Source organism: Bos indicus, chromosome 16, assembly GCF_029378745.1.
Source record: "Bos indicus isolate NIAB-ARS_2022 breed Sahiwal x Tharparkar chromosome 16, NIAB-ARS_B.indTharparkar_mat_pri_1.0, whole genome shotgun sequence".
Classification (NCBI taxonomy): domain Eukaryota; kingdom Metazoa; phylum Chordata; class Mammalia; order Artiodactyla; family Bovidae; genus Bos; species Bos indicus.
The window spans coordinates 51,688,108-51,705,929 of record NC_091775.1 but is presented as its reverse complement, the minus strand read 5'-3'; the positions used below and the strand labels follow the sequence as shown (position 1 = coordinate 51,705,929).

The 17,822-nt window shown below is 44.2% G+C and overlaps 1 protein-coding gene across 2 annotated transcripts in view; it reads right to left on the bottom strand.

Moving 5' to 3' along the window:
* GNB1 (G protein subunit beta 1) overlaps positions 1 to 17,822 on the bottom strand; it is a 78,307-nt gene that overhangs the window by 25,554 nt on the left and 34,931 nt on the right. Inside the window, exon 2 of one of the 2 annotated variants that reach the window (XM_019976304.2) lies at positions 6,455 to 6,503. The exons of the other annotated variant lie outside the window; for it this stretch is intronic. The gene's annotated coding sequence lies outside the window, so the exon portion shown is untranslated. The remainder of the gene's footprint in view (positions 1 to 6,454; positions 6,504 to 17,822) is intronic. 2 annotated transcript variants of the gene reach the window in all.

Here is a 17,822-nt window from a genome sequence, read left to right as displayed (position 1 = left end):
GGACATGCCTTTCAAATTCCTTTGATGACAAAGACGAATGAACACTAAAGGTTTCACTTACATGTGACGTCTCTGTTGCTCTCCTCACTGTCCTCAGTCCCCCAGAGCCTCCAGGAAGCCCACCATCAGTTACGTGGCCTAGGCTCCTTCTCTCCTTCAGGGCCAAAGTCACAACTAAGTACTGGCCACGCTGACTCAGCGCCCTGATCAGTCTAATCCACTAAGACAGGACCTGCTGAGAGCCTCACTTCTGTTCTTTGTGACCCACATCTGCCACTAGCTTTCACCTGTTTAGGAAACATTTTCCACAGAAATGTAACGTAAAAGTAAGTACTGTGAAATGATATGTCCAGCAGCGGCTTCGAGCAGCTTCACAGCCCAGCAAGAGCCCAGTCCTCTCCACTGTATCAAAGTATAATTTGGGTTTGGGTTCTGCACAGACAAGGAAGGTGACGTCCACCCACTCACTCTCCACTCTGGTCTTCGAGTGCCAGGGTGGAGAAGAGCACTAGCGAGACCACTGCAAAGGGCTCCGGAAGCCTTTCTGTGATCAGCCATCAGATCACGAAGTGCACCCTCCACCGAGCAGCCAAGAACAGGCAGGCTCAGCCCACTGAAGGGCAGGCAGCCAAGACACCAACCACCAGGGCCCCTGCTGCACTTAACTGCCTGGGGAAGCAGCAGCCCTGATGGTACCCTGTGCCCCGGGGGCAGGAGTCTGCTGACCTGTTTGGCCAAACAGGTTCCACACCTCACCTCCAAATAAAGCAGCATCGGGAGAGAGTAGTTCGCATGAGGCATTTAAACCAGTTTCACCAGCTTTTCTGTTTTTTTCCCTTCATTCCCAAATCCAAGTTAACCTCCGAAATTGAGGCAGCACAACTCCACAGGGCGAGGGACAGGGCACCCCCAGGCTTCCCCAGGGTGAGGGGTAGATGCTGACAGAGTTAAGAATAAAATGCTGGGTGTGAAATTAGATTTAAAAAAACTGAGGAGGGAAACGGGAGGGCATAGAAAAACACATCCAGCCAAACCTTGGTAATTGCTTTAGTTTGGTGATAGGAGGTCCTTATGCTATTTATTAACTTTTTCTATGTTTCAATTTTCCATTAGAATAGTTTCTTTTTAAATGTTAAGAGACCCTGAATCGATTTAAAATCCAAATGTACAGAAAAAACCAGGACAACCTGAATATGGTCTGGGTATCCGGTGACAAGGAGTCGCAGCTCTTCTGTTCGTTGTCACAATGAAGCTAAAACCCATAACTATAAGACGTGCTTCTTACTTCTGAGGGAAATGAGACTCTGATAGGAAGAAGGGAGGTTAAACAAAGCTAGGAGAGTTTTGTTCAAGCTTCAGATTTTAGGTAATATTCTTCTTTTAATCTACGTTTGAACATTCTCTTAGTAAATTTTTTAAAAAGTCATTATTTCTTGGTACTGTTTGACTGCAAGTATATATGAAATTTGTTATGTATCTCGTTTTAAAAATACAGACGCATAGGTATTCCTCAAGCAGATCGTATTGTATTTTGACATGGATTACGCTGCCATGTTAGCTGGCTGTTTGTGAGAGTCAGTCCCAGTAATGCCCAAATTTGTCTGAACAACTCAATGGTTGACCCTGGAGGCTTCTATGATTCAAAAGTGAGAAAAAGTTAAGTTTTGATGAAACATTCATTATCTTCTAAGAAGTAGCAGATATCAACATATTCAACACTTAGTAAGCCATTACTAGCTTTTATACAGGTAAAAGATGGTAATGGAGACTAAGATAGGAGATCCCATTACATCTAGAATTCTCATCTGGCTCCGGATTTAAAAAGCATCCAGCAAATTCTTACACATGTTCTTTGACACTGTGTTACATTTTCTTAGAATGCAATGACTTAGGACCTCCCTGGTGGTTCAGGGGATAGGAATATGCCTGCCAATGCAGGGGGCATGGGTTCCATCCCTGGTATGGGAAGATCCCACATGCCACAAGTCAGCTGAGCCCATGCACTGCAACGAGAGGCCAGCACATGACAGCAGCACAGAAAGCAGCCCCTGCTCCCCCTGACGACAAAAAGCCCACACAGTAATCAAGACTTGAGCAGCCAAAAATAAGATAATCAATGAAAAAAGTTTTTTAAATGCAATGATTTAAATAGTCTGCCCCCAGTATCTAAGCTATCTCATGAGATTTTCCTGTTTCTCGATTTTCTGATGCAAATTTTATTTATTTTTTAGCCAAACCACACAGCAGATATGTGGGATCTTAGTTCCCCGATCAGGGATCAAATCCACAAACCTTGCATTAGAAGTGCAGGGTCTTAACTGCTGGACTGCCAGGGAAGTCCCCTAAATACAAGTTTTTAAAGAAAAAGCACAGCCCCCACTTAGTGTTTACTGCTAGACAATGCATACAGGGGAGACTTGCTTCCCACATTCTACATTTAAGACAATGCAGCATAGCCTCCTTCTCAATCTACTATCTAAGGCCAATTTAAGCATATTCCCTGAAGCATTAGTACAATGTAAAAATGTAACCATTCTCACCAGAAATCAATTGATACAATGATGGTATATTAGTTCTGTAAATAGGAAAAAGAAAAAGAAAAAAAAAGATACAAGATAGACTCTATAGGGAAAGTGAATTTACCTATTAGAGCTACAAAGATCTGATTGGCTCCAGGTCCCCACCTTATGTTCTCTAAGCAGGAAGAGGAGTCTTACTTAATGTGTGCTGAATCACTTCAGTCCTGTCCGACTCTTTGCGACCCCATGAACTGCAGCCCATCAGGCTCCTCTGTCCATGGGATTCTCCACGCAAGAATACTGGAGTGGGTTGCCATGCCCTCCTCCAGGGTATCTTCCTGACCCAGGGATTGAAACCACATCTCTTATGTCTCTCGTGTTGGCAAGCAGGTTCTTTACCACTAGCGCCACCTAGGAAGCCCCTTCAGTTTACTACCTTTTGAAAATAAATGTTCTTATACTTTCAAATCATAATAAAACATACACAGATAAATTCACAAAGTCACTGACAGCCAAAAGCCACTTCCACACAAACTGAATTTCTGCAAACCTGTGTATCAACTTAAGAAATCCATGCATACCCAGACATCAGGGCAGAAGAAAAGCCCCTGGTACCATGCAGGCATCTGGTCTGCTGACTGTAAGTGGCTCCTACACCTTCCAGAACACTCTTCCCTGGTTTCCCAAGGACCACCAGTCCTTGAGTGAGAGGGACCATCACAGGGCTAAAAGCACCCACAGGGGCTTATTGTCTAACAAAAGCTAACCACACACCAGGAACTCCCCAGCACTCCAGTGGTTAGGACTTGGCACTTGGCTTGTCAGGCTCATGTCTGCTCCTTGGCTGGGGAACTAAAATCCCACAAGCTGCACAAACCAAAATAGTTTCTTTAAAAAACCAACCATGTACCTGGAGACAGTAGGAAAGTACTCTGGCTCCATGGACAGACTGCAGAGCACACAGAAAGTAAAAAAGTACCTTTTGTAAGGCTGTTCCATCCTCCCTACACAGAAATGGTATCAAGTACTGCCGATTCCCTATTTTATTTACTAAAGCCCATTTCTCAGAAGGCACTATCTAGTTTTACCACCATACAGAAGGTAATTATGGCTGCTATGCAATGTCACATTTGGAAATAGTAATTTTTCTATCTTCAAAATAGTAAAATGCGAATAAAGAATTTATATTTCATAACAAAACATCCGATAAGCATGTTATAGAAAGTTTTTAAAAAGTTGCAAACATACTGCTATTATACTGAATAATTTAAAACTCAGATTTATTTAATCTAGCACATGAATACTATTTTGTGCCTGTTAAGAAAATTCTTACACCAGAAAGGAACATGCATCTCAGTCCACCTTGCATTTATAGGTACCAAAGCACTGGAGCAGACCTAGGAGACCCCAGAGCCCTGGCAGCACTGCACAGTGGGAGCCGAGGAGCCCAAGCAGGCAGGGCTTCAGGGTGCGGTGGGCGCGTTCCAAAAGGGGAGAGCCCACCTGCTGCCCAGAAACCACCTTTGCAAGCTGTCGACCCCACAACCTGTGCATCCAGGAAGCCTCTGCGGCTTCCAAATGCTCAGTGGCGGATGGGGAGACTCCCCCTCTCCAGTACTCAGGTCTCCCCAGCCTCCCTGTGAGAGTCAGGAAGTTCTGCTCTAATGATTTCAGAGCCAAATTTAATACACAATGGACGCCATCTAAGATGCCCGCACCCGGAAGGAAGAAAGGGCTAAATGGGAAAGGTAGTCAGACTGGAAGTCAGTCGCACGCGACAGAGGCCCCTCTGAGGGGCTGCACCCTCACGCTGGGGGAAGACTGCTCTCCACAGGCCACGTGCACACCACTGTGCAGAGAATCTCTGTCTTTACACTCCCTTCCAGCAACTACAATGGACTCCACTGGGTGTCCCACGTGTCTTAGCAGGCCTTGCTGGTGGAGGCAGTGTGGCTGCATGTGGCAGGGGTTGCACATCCATCCCCCAGGCCTGACACTTGTCAGCAGGTGTAACCCCTCTGCGTCTGGCTTTTGGTCTGAAAATGGAGACAGAAACAATCCCTACCTCATAGGCCACAAGGACTCAATGAGGATCCACAAAAGGTCCTTAACACCTGACTGAACCACAGCAAAGTCTCACTAAATAGAACTTGTTACAAAAGCAGTTAACAGGATTTTCCACCTGAAATGATTTAGTAACAGAAAACCACCTCTTCCTTCACCTGCCACACTTCCTACCCAGCCAGTGAAACAGGTCTCTACAGAGGTGGAACTATGCATAACAGTGGCTGCCAGGGTAACTAACCAGGGACTCAATCAGATTGAGGCGGGGCAGCTCATATGCTAACTGTTCCTTCAGTTTAAAATATCTTTATTGAAAGTAAGTAACACAACAAAACAGATAGTTTGATACACTCTGAAACATTAACACACCTCTGAAACCACACCTTGGTGAAGACAACTAACACGGCCACACCCCAAGTCTCCTGTGCCCCTCTGTAACTGCCCCTCACACCCCAGCAACCATGCATCTGCTTTCTGTCACTTTACACACGCGAATCCCACAGGATGCACCGTCCTGTGCTCTGGCTGTGCGCCCTCAGCGTGGTTTCTACATGAATACCTGCCCTCATGTCTCCTGGGTAACCACCAGGAGTGGAACGGCAGGATCATATATGACCAGCATGCACTTGGCATATTCAGAAACTGCTGAGCTGTCTTCAATGTGGCTGCACCGTTTTTCTCGCCCCCTGTCCATGCACTGGATTGGCGCGGCACGCCCTGGGTGCGCTTGGTGCGTCTTCTCCACTGTAGCCGCTGGAGTAGGTGGTTAGTGGTGTCTCAATGTGGTTTTAATTTGCATTTCCCAATGGCTAATAATTCTGACCATCTTTTCACATGCTCATCTGCTATCTCATTATATTATCTGGTGAAGTGTCTGCTCAAATCACTTGCTTTTGTACTGGGTTGTTTTCTTAATACTGAATTTTAAGAGTGCTTTACTTATTCTGGACACAAGTTACCTAGAAGACATGTGATCTGTTAATATTTTCTGTGGCCTGTCTTTTCATTCTCTTCAGTGTCTTAGAAGGAGCAGGCATTTTTAAATTTGTCGACAAGTCCAATTTAAAAATGCTCTTTTTAATGGACTGTGTCTTTGATGTCACTAAGAAATCCTTGCCTCAGAATTCCCTGATCCCTGGCTGGGGAACCAAGATCCCACAAGTTGCATGGTGGCCAAAAAAAGAAAAAGAAATCCTTGCCTAACCTGAAGTCTCAATGACTTTCTATGTTTTCGTAGAGAGGTTTTCTAGTATTAGGCTTTACGTTAAGTTCTATGATTCATCTTGTGTTAATTCCTGTCTGTGGTGTCAACTTCACCTTTTATATATGGATACCCAATTGTCTGAGCACCTAACTCATTCAATTTAGTTTTGCTTTCTAATTTTAAATTATTTCAACTTGCAAAGAGTTTGAAGAAAAACATAAAGAATTGGATGCCTTCACCTAGTTATCCCTAACAACTGGGACACTTTTGCTTTATCTCTCCCACCTCATACAAATGTACTGGAGTTTTTTCTGGATTTCATGGCTTCACCTTCAATCTGTATCATCAGCTGGTACTCCAACTAAGACTTGATTACAAAGGGGCTCTCCCACTTTCTCCTGGAAAAAGTTGGAGAAATACTGCTCTTATCCAGAATGTGGACCATCAACTCCAGAACCTCACCCCTCCATGATGAACAATGGAGGGAGCTTTGGAAGAAAACATCTTTCTCTGGATCAGTCTATTCTGAAAAACCAACACTGGCTTAAAAAAAGAGATGGGCAAAACTATTACAAAAACCAGGTTCTTAAAAAGAAAAAAGAAAATCCTGAAGAAATGTAAAGATTCTACTCTAAAAACTGACAAAATCAAATTATATAAATATTACCTTAATTCAGAAGTGCTGCTGGTCTGTTCTCCCAAACATGTAAAATTGTCTGCAACAGAGAAAAGGCTGTATTTGCATTGATTAAGGTTGTGAGGCACAATATTCCATACACTTTAAGAAGCCATGAATTCGCCCCTTCCCTGTCACCATTTCTTTCCCCAAAATCACTGAACAGTACTTGGTATTAACAGCGTTAAGTTCTTCATTGTGGAAAAGAAGAAAAATGATCTCAATTTCTTAAAAAACAAACAAACAAACAAAACCTTAAAAATGCCTCAGGGAAAATACTTTGAATTAAACTGAAAAGAATCAGGGGGAAGGGGTGTTACCAGAAAAATTACAGCAACAACAAAAACAGAAAAATCACTGCAATTCAAGACACTTCTAAGATTAACCTCCCCCAGAAGATCTTATGTGACTGTCCTCTCAGTGCAGGCAAATCCACCTGGACAGACACCCTGCCCACTCCTCCAGCCCACTCCAGCTGCCTCGGTACCGTCCAAAACGGACCTCCTGTCCAGGATGCCAGAGCAGAAGACATGGCAATAAGCCTCCAGACCTGCCTCTCATCATACTGCAGCCAGTACAAAAATAAATTTCATTCTAGATTTCTTTGGAAATACGTGCTTGTTCTTTCCCAGAAACTAAGTTTCAATACATTTTAAAATGCTCTGGTAATCTCTCTAAATGACACTATCTGGAAGGGCCACTTTGGGATGTTTCGCAGGTTACCTCCTGCCTAGTGATCAATTCACTACTATGTTTACAAACTCCCATACATGCATCTAATCTGGGCACTGGGACAGGCATCAACAAGCTGAAATGTCCCCCAGCTGAACTGTGAATTCTAAGGCATTTATTTAACAAAACAGTTTTACTGTTGAATTATGCTGCGTATGTTATAAGCAAGCACATACTACTTATCCAGCAATAAAAGTTAAGTATGGAAGAAACAGTGTGGGGATTCCTCAAAAAGTTAATCACAGACCCACCACACGACCCAGCAATTCTACTTGTAGTTATATACCTGAAAGAACTGAAAATAGGTACTCAATCCCCACACATAAATGTTCACAGCAGCACTAGTCACAACTGCCAAAAGGTAGCAACAGCCCAAATATCAGCAGATGAACAGATAAACAAATGAAGACCAGCCACACAATGGAACCTTGTTCATCCAGAGAACAGAATGAAGTGCTGATACATGGACAACACCTTGAAAGCATTATGCTGTGTCAAGAAGCCAGACACAAAAGGTCACACACTGTATGATTCTGTTTATGTGAAACACCCAGAACAGGCAAACCCACGAAGACAGAAGGCAGGGGTTGCAGGGACTCTGCACAATAACAAGAACACAGGCTCCTCCTGGGGAGATGAAGGTGTTCTGAAATTAGGGAGACGCAGTGGCTGCACAGCTCTGTGAATTACTAAAATGCCACTGACTGTCCACTTCAAGATGGTTTTGTTTTACGAATTTTACCTTGGATGGGAGGAGGAAAAAGTGCTGTTAGAGGTGCATGGAAAAACAAAAGCAGGGACTTCCCTGGTGGTGCAGTGATAGAGACTTCGCACTGCCACTACTGGAGGCAGGGGTTTTGATCCCTGGTGAGGGAACAAAGGTCCCACATGCCTGGGAGGCAAAAAGATCAGAGAGGTAAAAGAAAAAAAACAAAACCCAAACCAGCAGGTATGGAATAAGAGGGAGACAGGGTAGACTATGGCTCACCCTCACAAACCTACTGAGTGGAGCTCTGAGGAGTGGGCACCGCAGGCTTCACCCAGACGTCAAATTTAAAACAGGGGAACGCAATCTTGGCACAGCTGACTTTTGAGACTGGCTTGTTCTACTGTGGTGGGGCTGCCCCATCTCCTGGGAGGTATTCAGCAGCTGGCTGGCCCCGGCACCCCTTCCGCAGCTGTGACAACCCCCAATCTCCAGACCCCACTAGTTGTTCCATGGGAAGAGCAATACTGGTCCCAGGTGACAGCTGCCCTCAGCTGGATCTCCAAATGCAAGTCCTCTCAGGGATTTTTCACATCAAGAGACAGGAAGACAAAAGTATAGAATAGTCAGAAAAATGTATCACAGTTTGATCTAATTCAAAGGCCTAGACTGTCTTGTGCCCAAAGAATGAAACAAAGTTCAAGTTGCCTATCCTGTGGGAGCCAGAACATTTACCCTCTAGCTACAGAGGGTGCTGAGAGCACCTCTGAACCCCTCCCATTCCCACCCCACTGCCCGAGATTCACAGGGAGTGCTGCCCAGACTCATTTCTGGCTGAATACAAGACCCAAGTGTGGGTCTTCTGACTGCCCAGCCCACAGAACCCAGTAGAGGGAACAAGACCACAGTCTCAGACAGCAGCATATATTCAGTTCAGTTTAGTTCACTCAGTCGTGTCCAACTCTTTGTGACCCCATGGATTGTAGCATGCCAGGCTTCCCTGTCCATCACCAACTCCTGGAGCCTACTCAAACTCACGTCCATTCAGTCGGTGATGCCATCCAACCATCTCATCCTCTGTTGTCCCCTTCTCCTCCTGCCTTCAATCTTTCCCAGCATCAGGATCTTTTCCAGTAAGTCAGTTCTTCGCATCAGGTGGCCAAAGTATTGGAGTTTCAGCATCAGTCCTTTCAATGAATATTCAGGACTGATTTCCTTTAGGATGGACTGGTAGGATCGCCTTTGTAGTCTAAGGGACTCTCAAGAGTCTTCTCCAACACCACAGTTCAAAAGCATAAATTCTTCGGCATTCAGCTTTCTTTATAGTCCAACTCTCACATTCATACATGACTACATGATCCTAAACCAGAAGCACCACTTTTACAGGCAATCAGACAAACATGGATTTAAAAAACCAAAGTCTACATTTTACGAAGCCACCACACTGACCAGAGGCAAAAGGCACAGTGGTGGGTGAGCCACAACCTTGAAGCCCTAAGAGCCCAGCACCTCAGAGCGCTCCACCGAGCCTGGCTGACAGGCTCACAGGGGAGGGCGCAACACATAGCACAGTCAGAAGGAAGTGTGGCCCCTGGGCAGCAGGCAGGCTTGTGGACACTACAGTTACCCTAAAGCCCACCAGGAGGGTGTGGCTGCAGAGGAGCGGTAAGGGGTGACATGAGCACATGCTGAGTATTTCTTCTTTAATCTTCTTCGAAAGCAATCCAGTTAGAAAGAGAAGTTGGAGGAAAACACAAACATAAACTTCAAGAAAAAGGCTCCAACATTTAAAGATCAACTTTTAGTCAAATTTAAAGTATGTAAAATAAAATTCAAATCATAGATTTACCAATGTAAACACACAACTGTAAAGTCAATTTTACAAACAAACCAAACATTTTTAATACCCCAAATAAACAACGCCTCGCCAACCCTGACACTGCTTTTAGACAGTCTTCCGCTGATCAGCGGCGAGCCTCCAGGAAGAGGGGTGTGAGCCCTGTGTCCCTCCCTCTGGTCCTCTGTGGACGGGCCACTTATGTAAACCTGTGCAGCACAAAGTTTCCAGACCACTCCCTCGCAGGAACAAGACAGCTGCACACCACACCCCTCCCAGCTCTGGTTTTGGAAGTCAAATCCCTTGAACATCCATTCACTCAACAAATAAATTTCCATGCCTGTAATGTGAGACAGTGTGCCAGACACTGAAAACACAGACAACAAAACCCATGTGTGCCGCCTACCTGGGTCCTGCTACATGCAGAGAAGCAAGCGTGAGAAACTATGCCACGGGGCACAGGACCAACACAACTAGACTAAGGGCCCGGAGCAGAGAGGCCACTGCACAGAAGCGAGGGGCTGGGGACTCAGCCGTTCTCAGGGCCACAGACACCTGGTTCCCTTAGTCAAGGTGCTCGACTGCCAAAGTGTACTAGGCTAATACCCTCAGAGCAGATTTTCGAAGATGGAATTATTATTATTGTGTCAAAGATCAGGCAGTTAAACAGTCTTGATAAGATCAACTAAGCCAATGTTTTGATTCAGTGTAGTTGTTAATTTAGCAATATTAAATATCTGTGACGAACTTCTTTGTTCATATTCTAGTACATCATGAGATTTTAAGTACCAAATACTAGTAATTGTTTGATTATTGTTTTTTTTAGTATTTTTCAAAATCTAAAACCCAAACCCTCTACAGAGACACACTTAGAGATTTCCTTTACTGATGACATTGAACTTTCAGATCAAGGAAAGGTCCTGGGAATGACTCCTCCTACATCCAACACAACCCCAAGACAGTAAGAGCACACAGGTGCCTGGTTTCTTCTCGGCAGCTCTGAGTACCCACACCTGGCCAGAACAGACATGAGGGCACTGAGGAGTCCTTAGCTGCCCTATGTGAACAGTCATGCATTGTCACAAACTCTGAGGTGTCCAAGTCCTACTGGTGGCACTGAGAATATGACACACACACACATACCTTCATCTTTCTAAAACCCAGAACAATCCAGTCCTTACAGTTCTGCAAAAAGGACTGGGCACTTGTACGAGACAAAGCAAACTTCTCAGTTCTGATTAATTCTCTAGCGCAAAACTGTTCTGAAGAGTGGGAAATGATAATGTGAAGAAGGTCCCCTAGCCAAATTTAGGAATAAGTCTGAGGGTAAAAAGGAATAATAACTATAACAGAATATATCTTATTGGGAAAAAAAAAAAAAAGAACACACATACACAATAATATTCAAATAATAGATAAGACAGAAGAGGTAAAGCTTTTTACAGGAGACTACAAGATGTAGCAGCCCTCAGGAGACATGACAACGAAGTGTCCAACACTTGAACTTGGTTAAACCCTGAATTTTAAAAAGGGCATGAAGACATTCTGAAGAAAACTGAGGAAATTTACATGTGGACTGGATTTGGCATCACTGAATCCATGTTCAGATTTCGGGATGAGTGTAAAAGAACATCCTTGTTCTTGGGACGGGCTGAAGTTGTAGAGATAAAGTATCATGACACCTACAACAATCAAATGGTTCACCAAAAAGCACACAAAGAAAATGTTGCTGCTGCTACTGCTAAGTCACTTCAGTCGTGTCCGACTCTGTGTGACCCCATAGACGGCAGCCCACCAGGCTCCCGTCCCTGGGATTCTCCAGGCAAGAACACTGGAGTGGGTTGCCATTTCCTTCTCCAATGCATGAAAGTGAAAAGTCAAAGTGAAGTCGTTCAGTCGTGTCCGACTCTTAGCAACCCCATGGACTGCAGCCCACCAGGCTCCTCCGTCCTTGGGATTTTCCAGGCAAGAGTACTGGAGTGGGGTGCCATTGCCTTCTCCAAGAAAATGTTACAAGTTACTAAATCTTGGTGCAAGTACAGAATGTCCACTGCTCCATTTAGCGTCAAAAGTTATGCAAAACCAGGTGTGTGATACAATCGACATTTATTATAGAAAAACTTCAAGCAAGGGGTTTAATCAATGTATTTGAATTATTCACGGGCTTCCCTGGTGGCCCAAATGGTAAAGAATCTGCCTGCAAAGCAACAGACCCGGGTTCGATCCCTGGATTGGTAAGATCCCCTGGAGGAGAAAATGGCTACCCACAGTACTCTTGACTGGAAAATCCCATGGACAGAGGAACCTGAAGGGCTATAGTCCCTGGGGTTGCAAAGTTCAGACATGACTGCACAACTAACACACAGAGTGCTCAAGTGATCAGCTTAAACTCCCTCCCCAATATTTAGCAGTATGCAAAAATAAAAACTCTCCTTCAACTTTTAAACAAATAAATAAAATTCAGTGGCTCAGTGGTCAAGATTTCACCTGCCAATCCAAGTTCAATCCCTGGTCCAGGATGATCCCACACGCCTCAGAGTAACTAAGCCTGTGTACCACAACTACTGAAGCCTGCGCCCTGGAGCCCATGCTAGGCAGCAAGAGAAGCCACTGCGATGAGAAGCCCGAGCACTGCGACTGGACAGTCCACCTGCCACTGCAGAAAGCCCGCACAACAACAAAGACCCAACACAGCCAAGAATAAATGAATAAAAATAACATTAAAAAAAAAAAGCTGGGGGAGGGAAATACTACGGCCAACCAACAGCAAACATAGACTTAAAAACACACCCGTGCAGTGATCAAATAAAAGATGAGATTACTTGAAGATAAAGTCAGAAAATAACATTTTATAACTATTTTTAAAAATTAAAAACAAAAAATTTTTTTCACTGACCAATATAGTTAAGAAAGAGCTTCTGTAGTAGCTGGAAAACTTGGCACAATAATACGTTCATGATTTAACGGCTCAATGAATGGCATTTTAAGAGTGTACATTTTTAAAAAGATGAATTAATACTTACAGTTTTTCATATTTCATTAATTTTTCGTCATTTTCTCGTGTTTTAAGTGCTATTTTTCTCAGGCTGGCTAGAGGTTTATCAATTTGAATTTTTCAAAGAACCAATTTTCAGTTTCACTGATTTTCTCTACTGTGTTTCTACATTCACTTCCACGTAATTCTGCTCTTGTCATTATTGTCCTCCTCCTGCTTGTTTTGAAATCGATCTGCTCTTCTAAACTTCTTCTTACAGTAGAAGTTTAGACCGGTAAGACCACTGTTTTCTGTAGTCAGCATTTAATTCTTTATACTTCCCTATAAGCACTGCTTTCACTATGCTCCACAAATGCTGGTATGCTTTGTTTTCGCTTTCATTCAAATTAAAATATTTTCAAGTTTCCCTTATGATGTAATCTTTGTTGAATTTACAAATATTTGGGGACTTTCCAGACAGTGTTCTGTTACTGGTCGCTAGTTTAACTTCACTGTAAAGCCCCTGACGGCTCCAACCGCTGGGTCCTTTCCGAGTCCGACCAGCCTGTAGAACACACCAGCCACACGTCACGGTGACGTGCTACCGTGACGTGTCAGGAGTCTCATGTCCACACCATCATTCCTGAGCAGTGTGAAAATGAAAGAACGTGCTGGGCTGCCATTCCCACTGTCACAGTCTGGGGTGAGCCAGCTCCGTGTGAAGGTGCAAGGGGCGCCCAGGAATGCCTGTGATGCTCCAACCAGAAACAGATCTGGTTAACTCTAGCTGCCGAATAAAAAACTTCTAACCATGTTCAGTTGGTTTTTAAATTATCCTTTATTTTCTTGCGTTCATTAAAAGCCTAAAAAAAAAAAGCCACACTTTATTGTGGTTTCCACATGTGACAATAAATCTCTTGGGGAAAAGTTATGAGGAAAAGTACTTATTTTTTGCAGAAGGGTGGTAACCTGTCCAATATGACCTGCAGAGCTCCAACTTTCTCCCAATTTAGGTCTGCCTGGGAGAATAGCTCAAATGTTTGCAATAAAAGAGTAACTTTACCATCAAGCACAGCAGTAACTACTGAGCATTTAACACATTCTTGGAGGACGAGCTATGGAAATATATAGCCAGGGATACATCAGTGCGGAAAAATGAATAAAAACAGCAATATGCTTGGAGCACAACTATACCACCACCTCTTCCTGGCATTGATCATTTCCTCCTGGAACCATCTCAATCTCCAGGTGGAAAAGACGCACCATGGGCCAGGCATAATGAATGAAAAGATACTGCTATCAAAATACATCGTATTTCAGAACACCAGAGGCAGGACCCTCAAAGTTTCCACATGGAACAAACTGGTGCTACACAGGATCAAGAGTCGGCAGCATCTTACTTCCCAACAGCAACACTGGAAACTGGGAGAAAACAGTGCTGTCTTGAACTAACTCTAAGCAAAAATCATACACTCAAAGTCCAGGAAGAGACTAGAGGACATTTTCCCCCAAAAGTGGAAAAAATGAGAAAGATGTCACAACTGGAACTTAGGAGATCCAGATGAGACACAATCTTCTCCTCCATCCTCTTCTGGCCTCAGGTTCGGGGGTGAATGTGCTCTGTCATAGTGACATCCGGAAGGGCTGACCCCCAGGCATGCATGTGGGTCTCAGGAACCACTCTAAGCACCACATCTGCAGTGTACCCTTTACGTTATGGACAACTAAACCCGTATAGAGTCTACGCCCCCAAACTAGATTTCTAATGTATGTCTGTGAAAAAGATATAGATCAAAAGGTTAATCAACCATAAAATTTATCAAATAACTATTATGCACCCAATGCTATGTTGCTAAGTACTTTATAGCCATCTGATTAACTCCTCAGCAACGCAACGAGTGCGTACTGCTATCATCCTTCCTTCGCATTTCAATTCTACAAAATTACAGAAAAGATACCTAAGGCAGAGGAAGGTCAGTAACTGGGCTCAAAGCTGCACTAAGACCAAGGGTCAGAGCTGGTGTGACACCCGGTAACTGGATTTGAGCCCAGGGGCTTACCCTGACGCAATACTTACTGTCATTTAAACACAAGTCTGTGTGCAATTTTTAAAAGAAAATCAGATAGAAATTAAATGTGTTCCTCTGCTCAGAATGTCCTTGCCCTCTCTTCCCCTCTGCCAGGAAACAACACTCGACCTCGAGACAGAGCTGATCACATCCCCCTGACCACCACGCTCCCCAGCCACCTGGCTTGTCCAGTTCTCAGACCACTGTCGTGATGACCCCAAGAGGCAGTACCTTGGATGGTGCCAAGCCTTCATGGCTGCTCTGGAGGAAAGGGGCCTGTCAGCTTACAAACCGAGTTCCTAAGAGCTGCCCCAACTGCTCCTCTTCCAAAACCTGGTCTCAGGACTGTCCCAGGCTCCCCCTCACCCCAGTCAGAGCTGACCACACCAAGGACAAGTACCCTCCAGCCAACGTCAGACCAAACTGTGTCCCCTGATGCTGTGGAAATAGAGGCAGCGAGTGGGACATGAACCTGAGGCCTGTGGCAACCCACCCACCACGGCTTGGGCTAAGCGGCAAAAAGAGCAGCAGCACGGACACATGGGAGGGGCACACCCCCCATGGTTCCTGTCCTGTCCCAGGGCTTCTGCATTCCAGACATAAAGTGCTGCCAAGTCAGGCCATGACCTCTGTCCTCATTTTATGGCTTCGCCAAAAATGTCTCTGAAATTCCCACCTGTCTTAGCCTCCAATCACATAACCCATGCCTCCCACCTGGGTAATGGCAACTGCAGACCTTGGTTCCCTTATTTGACTTGTATGAGCAACACCCGGCATGCCAGTCACCTCCTGCTCCCTGAACACCAGATGAGGGGACCCTGCTCTCCTGCTGCCCCTCCTCCCTGCTGCGCCCTTTCCTGGCTGCACCCCAGGTCCTGCACTCTCAGGCTCAATCCCATCACAATCACAGGCTTGCCTTTCCAACCCCCCTGACAGTCCATTCCCCACCCTCTTCAGCACAGAAAACCCTACCCCAAGCTGCCACCCAATCCCACCGATTTCCCTTTCTCCTACCCTGAACTCACTCCCACTGCTGGCCTCCTTCCAGCTCACAGTTTTCATGGAGCCTACTATTAACTCACTCCGCAGCCATCTCTTTTCCTCTCCAACCATCTTATTTATCGTCACCTGACTTAACTCTCTAAGGGAGAGCTCTGACATCCGACTCCTATGGAAGAAAGCTGAAAGGGCCTGTACCCTTCAAGGTGCTTGTACCCACCACACATCCGGGCACCGTCGCCAGGACTCAGATTCAGTGAGTCTGAGTATGGCCAAATACATGGACACAAACACTCCAGGTGAACTTGGGTCTCTCTGCCAGATCTGAACCATGATCCTGACCATTAGTCCTTCACAAAGAAATCTGAGAAACATGAATGTATTCTTCCCTTGAAGAGTTAGAGACAAATTTTAAAAAGTAAGATATTCCCCCACATTCAAGAATAGGAACCTGCTTCCAAAACTTCCAGGCTGAAGACATGAGCATATTTCCTACAAACATGGAAAGCACTATGAGCTGAAGTGTCTCTGAAGCCACTGTGACTTACAAGGGGGCCTGGAAGGGGGCAAGGACAGACTCTGCGCCTGCAGGCGGCCCAGAAGCCGGCAGTGCTCTGCACTGTGCAGCTCAGCCGACGTCTGTACGGATCACGTGGTCACTGTCAGAATCGCATTCTGCAAACCCAGCCCCGTGCCGGCGCCGGTTCAGGCCAGACTGAGGCGGGAGCACTTACAGGCAGACTGCTTGACTGCGCTTGGAGATGCTGTGTTTTCTTACAAACTGAAGGGCTGTGGCAGGCCTGCCCATGTTGAGCAAGTCCATTGGCGCCATCTGCCCAACAGCATTTGCTCACTTTGTGTCTCTGTGTCACATTTTGGAATTCTTGAAATATTTCAAATCTCTTAATTATTACTGTATTTGTCATGGTTATCAGTGATCCCTGCTGTTACTAATTTGACTCACTGAAGGCTCAATGGTCTTCACTCTTTTTTTTTTTTTTTTCCAAGTCAACTAGACCTTTATTTTGAAATAAAGAAGGATTTTAGGAAATTTTGATAATGGATTCCTTGTTGAGATATTTTGTACAAATGTTTACAAAGAAAAGAGATAGCATCAAAAGCAAGGTGTGGGAACTTCTCAGTTATTTTTAGTAGGATCTGACATATGAGTGTCATAGAAGAAAACGCATATTTTGGCTTCAGTTTCTGCCATAAAAACTTATGACTGAAATAGTATTTTCTTCTGGAAATCAGTATTTGGTTCTCAGGGCTCAAGCAGTCATTTTGTTTGATCTTTTCATGCTTACAGCGAGGACAGAACTCTGCAAAAGTGCCACACCATGCCAACAAGCACCGATCAAGTTTTTACTGTATTCCCACACTGCTCACATTTGGTAAATTCATATATATAAAACTACCTCCAAAGAGATAACGAGTAAAGGCTTTAAGACATTATCCATGCAACAAATAGTAAACTCTAAAGTTGATCCATCCAAGAATTAAGAAATTTAGCTCAGAGATTTGAATGGTGCTCAAATGTTTTAGAAAGCAATTTGGATGCAAATTAACCCTTAAAATATCCTCAGAATACTCTTTGTTTTTTTTTAGTATTGGAATATTATACTTTATTATTTTTAAAATAAAAATTTAGATTCCTTTTAGAAACCTTCCTTGAGAAATAGGTCAAGTTCAAAAGTATTAAAAGTTTACTGACATGGTTTCAGATTTCACATGACAACTTGTCTTAAACTTTTACTTGTTGAGATTTGATGTAATATTAAAAAGAATATCCAGAACTATCTGGAAAAGTTATTAAAATTGTCCTCCCTTTCCAACTACATATTTGCATGAAGTCAACTTTTCTTCATATATGTCAACTTAAATACTATAATGCAACAAACTGAATGCAGAAGCAGATTGTAAGAGTCCGGCGGTCTATTAAGATATATATTCAAGACGGTTTCCTGAATGTAAAACAGTGTCACTCTTCTCACTACTTCTTGTTGTTCTGAAAAATCTATATTATGTATTTTAACATGTGA